The following is a 6,000-nucleotide window of genomic DNA, read 5'->3' on the forward strand; positions in this document are numbered from 1 at the left end:
TCATGAACCTCACATGGACCTGTGGGGAAGGAGGAACTTCTACAGCGCTTGTCACCGAGCTTCCCTTTCCCTAAGACAAAGAGAAGGAATTAGAGGCCATGATTCATATAGGCATCAGGGACGGCTCTCATGGTCTGTATTTAGCTACATTGCTTAAATATAACATTCAAATCCAAAATACAGTCATTTGTGCTTATTCCTGTTCAGAGAAATAAAGTCCGTAATAGGCAGCTAGCCCTCTTCAAATGAGAAGTGCTTGCAGGAGCACGAGGTCCTGCAGTCTGTACACCGCACAAGGGGTGGCGGGGGGGACGACGGCTGGAATCCAGCACCAGCTCCTCGTTACCGGGAAGGAATTGTGAGAGCTGGCTCCGGCTGTGGGAGCTTGTGCAAATTCATGTGATCCCAGAGAGAGACGTCACTAGAAAACCTAGGTTTCTGCAGGAAATCAAAACCCAGGATGGGAATAGTTCAAGATGACAGGTGGGGCTGCACTAAAAGGCAATACTGTATGGCGATCTGCCATACAATCGTTACCAGATGTTTGGGGAACCAGATGATCTCTAGAAATTTATGCTCTAGTGCGACATCTAATGTAATGACATGTAACAATGTCAATGAGAGGATGGAGGTGATAGAGAATAACTCATTGAGGGGGAAGGACAGGCAAAGAGGAATGGTCACGGAGGGGTTTTTAAAGGAGGAAACATTTGAGGTAGGCTTTGACAGCCTTCACCAACTAGACAAAGAGAAAAGATTATTTCCTGTAGAAGGACCAGCATGGGCGACATTTGGAGGCATGGAACTTGCCAGATTGGGGGGAAGAGCAAATAATGTTGTGTGTCTGGAATGTAGGGCTGACTGGAGGTAAGATTCAGGAACTGGAGTCGTAGAGGTCTCTGTACTTGGCCAAGCAGTTCAGATGCAATCCAGGACGCAGTGAGGTTGACTGAAACTCACTTGTAGTTTTAAAAGATAACTTCACACCTGTAGCATCAGGAGGTGGACTTCACTGCATGCAGGCTTTGAGGGAATTGGAGAAGACTAAGGCAAACCTACTTTTCTTGTTTTTTTTTTTTTAATAAATTTTACCAAATACTGTTTGAAGTATTTTTGCACACATCAACTCATTTAATCCTCGCAACAACCCTCTGAGGTAGATACTAATATTCTCCTTGTTTTATGGAGAAGGGAACTGAGGCATGGAGAGGTTAAGTAACCTGTCTGAGGTCACACAGCAAATAAGTGGTGGAGGCAAAATAAAGGCCCAACAAGAAGGCTGGCCTCAGTGTTTGTGCTCAAAACCAGGCCACTAAGTTACTTGTCTTGGGCACTGGGCCAAGTATGCAGCTCGTGGTAAGTCTTCAGCGGATGTTGGCACTGACCTAACCTCCCGCTGCTCTCCCCTCTCTCAATAGTGGACTGCCTTTTTAGTATCATCCCGTCATCTCTCTACCTTGAAGCACCTGCTGGAGGTCATGGAGGAGAACAGGGAGCACCCACTTTTCATTTATTCTCTTTCGTGGGTATTCACCTCCCATTTACCCTCTGTGAAATGGTCTCAACGAGGCAGATCCAGGGCTTAGTGAAGAAATTTAAATATACCCATTTTTATATTTATTTATATGGGTTTTGGTCATGGATTTTTTTTTTTAATTTTGCAAGCTATCCTTTGAAAAACCCTTCCAACTACTATTAACACTTTTGACATGAGTCTGTAAAATTGATTCAGTTTGCCAAAGCCACCAGTCTTAATTAATGACTTACTATAACCTCCTGTTTTATTAGATCTATATTTCTAGTATATTGGCACATATATTAATGACTGACCCGTGAATAAACTGACAGTTTTAAAATGATATAACTTGTTTTCTTATGGAGAATTCACTTTTGCCTTGAACTTATAGTAAAATGATTATTAGTTCAGTAAATTATGGCTCCAATGTTCTGATGATCACCTTAGCAATAGAAAGACTGTCTGGGTTTCATTTCTCGATGAAATTCTACTTTAGATGAGTCTCTGGTTAATCTCATGCTCTAGCAAATAGAACTGCTAGCTTCAGAGTCAAACTTTTCAAGCAGAAAAACATTCACTGAGGATCTGCTAGTTTCCTGTATTAGTAATATCCAAACCTGGTTTAATAATACTTTACAGTATGTTCCAATATCTTATAGGATATGTTTATATATATACATATATATATGCAAAATTAATTGGAATTTTCTTTAACTTTTAATAAAATGCATAAAGAACATTTTAGAGTGAGATAGACTATCAGTAAAATAAACAATGTGAATCTCACAACAACAACAATGAAAAGGAGCTGGATATCTACTGTCTAATTTGAAACAATTTGCATTATTCGCACAAAAGAGGGCACCAGATATGCCAGGTTTTGTATTTGTGTATTTCACAAAGTCTGGTTGCGAAGTGGTAGTAGAAGCAAAAAGTACTGAGTTGCTGCTGAATCACAATATGTTCCAGCCCTTTCTTCCCCAATGTACTGCCTTTTTCAAAGGTGAACTTTGAAATTAATGTTACAGCTTAGATGACAATGAGAATATACAGAGCTGAGATTTTTCATTTGAAATTAACCCAGACAGTGTAAACCAGGCCTACAGTAAGTTAGTCAAATTCATAGAGGTTACATTGTATTTGAGGGTTATTCCCAAAGGCCTAGCACAATTCAAGACTGATTTTCTCTAGAACTGACAAAGGATAGCTGTTGTTTCCTCGTTGGAGTGGCGCCACCGCGTGGTAATCGCATAAACACAGTTTTACAAGTGACTCAACCAGGAAGCTTCAAAATTAAGAGATATTTGACACCTTTTTAAATTATTTTCATTTTATTTTATTTTTATTATTATTTTTGAGGAATATTGCATGACTTAAAACTTTCTGCATAAGGAGAGAGTCAACTTATATTTTCATATTATGTGATTTCAAATTAGCATATTTCGAATTCACATAAAATGTGGACATGCTGTGTTCTTATATAGTCATATGCAGAGTGATGAAGAGAATGCACTGTGGAGCTACTCAGCCTGGACTGAACTCCAGCTCTGCTACTTACTCTCTGCATACCTTGGACAAATTATTCAGCCCTTCCAAATCTCAGTTTTCTCAGCTGTAAAATGGGAGCAGTACTAGTACCTATCCTAATGGATTGTTATGAGTATTAAGTTACCTTAAAACACTTAGAAGTGCTTTAAGCCTGGCCTGGCAGGCAAAGTCATGGCAAGGACTAAGTCATCTAGAAGTTTTTGTTACTGCTTTTCTATTAGTATCATTAAGCTTGAAGAGACTTTGATAAGTTGTCCGATTCACCTTTCTAAATCCATTCAGGATGCAGTCTAAACCACCTCGTGAGAGATCAACATCTGTGACCAAACTGAGAGAATAGACCACAGCCATTTTTTGCAGTTTAAAAATTAGTATCATACCGTGAGCTGATTGTTTTAAAACAAATCAAAATAACGTCAATGTCTTTGTGTCAGATTACATCATTTAAATGCACAATTAGAAATGAGCTTCAACATTTAAATGACTGAGTTTCAACATTTTAACGAAATTTATTCTTCTAGACAAAAGCTTCTCAAACTTTAATGTACGTGCTTGTAACCTGAAACTCTTATCGAAATGCAGATTCTGGTTTAGTAGATCTGAGTGGTTTCTGAAACTTTTGCATTTTTTACAAAAGCCCTCAAACGATGTTGATGCTGTTGGCCTTCAGAGCACACTTCAAGTAACGATGCTCTAAATCACTGAAATTCATTTCCATTTCCACTTTGTCATTATCTTCCCTTGTCACTCAGAAAAACATGGTAATTTAGTAAGTCAGAGAAAGCCATAGGAACGAAGATAATATCTTGTGTAGTCTTCACTTTCTCTGGACAGCTTAACTTTCATCTTTTGTGGTGGCAAATATACGGAAAGGGTAAGTGCCTGAAAGAACTGGGGTAAGTGTGTAAGGACCGAGGTTTATCACAGTTGTTGATTTCTACCAGGCCAGAATTACCAGAGAATTGGAAATGGTGTAGCTCACATTTATTTAGAACTGCCTCTTACGTGAAAAGCAGAAGGGACAGACAGTACAGAGCCCACTGAAGGCTGAAGCAGGGACACCATCATCCTAGGGACTATACAGGTGTGAGAATCATTAGACATATATAATCAGCCTTCCTGACCCACCCAAAAGGAAGATAAGGGGTTTATTATTTGTGAAGCAATGCCAAAAATATTGTAACTTTAAAAAGTCTTTGCAAATTTGCATAAGTGTATCGAAAATATATTAGTTATGACCCGGGCAAACCAGATACATTCTTATTGTCAAAATCAGAGATTAGAAAAGGACAGTTCAGGGGCGCCTGGATGGCAGCTGACTATTGGTTTCGGCTCAGATCATGGTCTCAGGGTTGTAAGATCGAGCCCTGTGTTGGGCTCCACGCTGGGCATGGAGCCTGCTTGGGATTCTCTCTCTCTCGTTTTACCCCTCCTTTCTCTCTCTCTAGCCCTCTCTAAAAATAAGAAAAGAAAAGAAAATTACAGTTCAAAAACCAGGGGATCATGAAAAAGACCTGAGAAATTGAGAGCTTCGTGGGGAACTTTCGTAAGCTTCTGACAGCATCTACTCACACCAAATGAACTTTAAATAATTTCCAGAAGCTCCAAAACTAACCGTAAGAGTATCTATGTGCTTATTTTTTTTTTACAGATGCAACATTTATGTTCAGTAAAAATCACATCTTAGCAAAAGAAAACATTTTAAATATATGTACATGGAAAAAGACTAGAAAGATGTACCATAAAATGCTGAAAATAATTAACTGATGGGTGATTTTTATTTTCTTTTTGTTTACCTGTACTTTGTTCATATCCATAATCACTGCATATTATTTTTATAAAATGGGAAAAAAACAAAATTTACTTTAAAAAAGAAAATCATCTCCTGAATGTGAATATTTTTTGTGTTTTTATTTCTTAGGCACAAAAGAGGGGAGAAGGGCAGAGAGAGAGGGAGAGAGAGAATCTTTTTTTTTTTTTAATTTTAGGGGGTTAACATAGAGTGCATTATTGGTTTCTGGAGTAGAATTCAGTGATTCATCATTTACATACAACACCCAGAACTCATCACAACAAGTGCCCTCCTCAATACCCATCACCCATTTGCCCATCCCCCACCCACCTCCCTCTATCAACCTCAACCTTCAGTTTGTTCTCTATCGTTAGAATCTCTTATGACTTGTTTCCCTCTCTTCTTTTTTTCTTTTCCCCCTTCCCATATGTTCATCTATTTTCTTTCTTAAATTCCACGTATGTGTGAGATCATATGGTATTTGTCTTTCTCTGACTGACTTATTTTACTTAGCATGATACACTCTAGCTCCATCCACGTTGTTGCAAATGGCAAGATTTCATTTTTTTGATGGCTGAGTAATATTCCATTGTGTATATATATCACATTTTCTTTATCCATTCCATCAGTCAATGGACATTTGCGTCCTCTCCATAGTTTGGCTATTGTTGATAATGCGGCTGTAACATTGGGCTGCATGTATCCCGAATCTGTGTTCTTGTATCCTTTAGGTAAATACCTACTAGTACAATTGCTGGATCGTAGGGTAGTTCCATTTTTAAGATTTTGAGAAACCTCCATACTGTGGGACAGAGAGAATCTTTAGCAGACTCCATGCTCAGCGCAGAGCCCACCGCAGGGCTTCCTCTCATGACCCTGAGATCATGACCTGAGCGGAAGTTAAGAGTCCCACGCTCAACTGACTGAACCACCCAGGCGTCCTGAATAACGTACTCTAAAAGTTTACTGTTTAGCAATTGAAAACTTTATATGATACGGGGTAACCCCTGCTCTTCGAAAGTCCATGTCACACCACACGTTCTTGAAAGACCTGCATTAATACCTGTGTCCACGAATCAAAAGAAATCCAAAGAAGATTTCACTTCTTTCAAAACAAGGAGAAAAGTGAAAATGGCGTTCTGCG

The sequence above is a fragment of the Mirounga angustirostris genome, unplaced genomic scaffold (genome assembly GCF_029215605.1).
Source record: "Mirounga angustirostris isolate CCGP_5_RB_7025 unplaced genomic scaffold, mMirAng1.0.hap1 SCAF_9, whole genome shotgun sequence".
NCBI lineage: Eukaryota > Metazoa > Chordata > Mammalia > Carnivora > Phocidae > Mirounga > Mirounga angustirostris.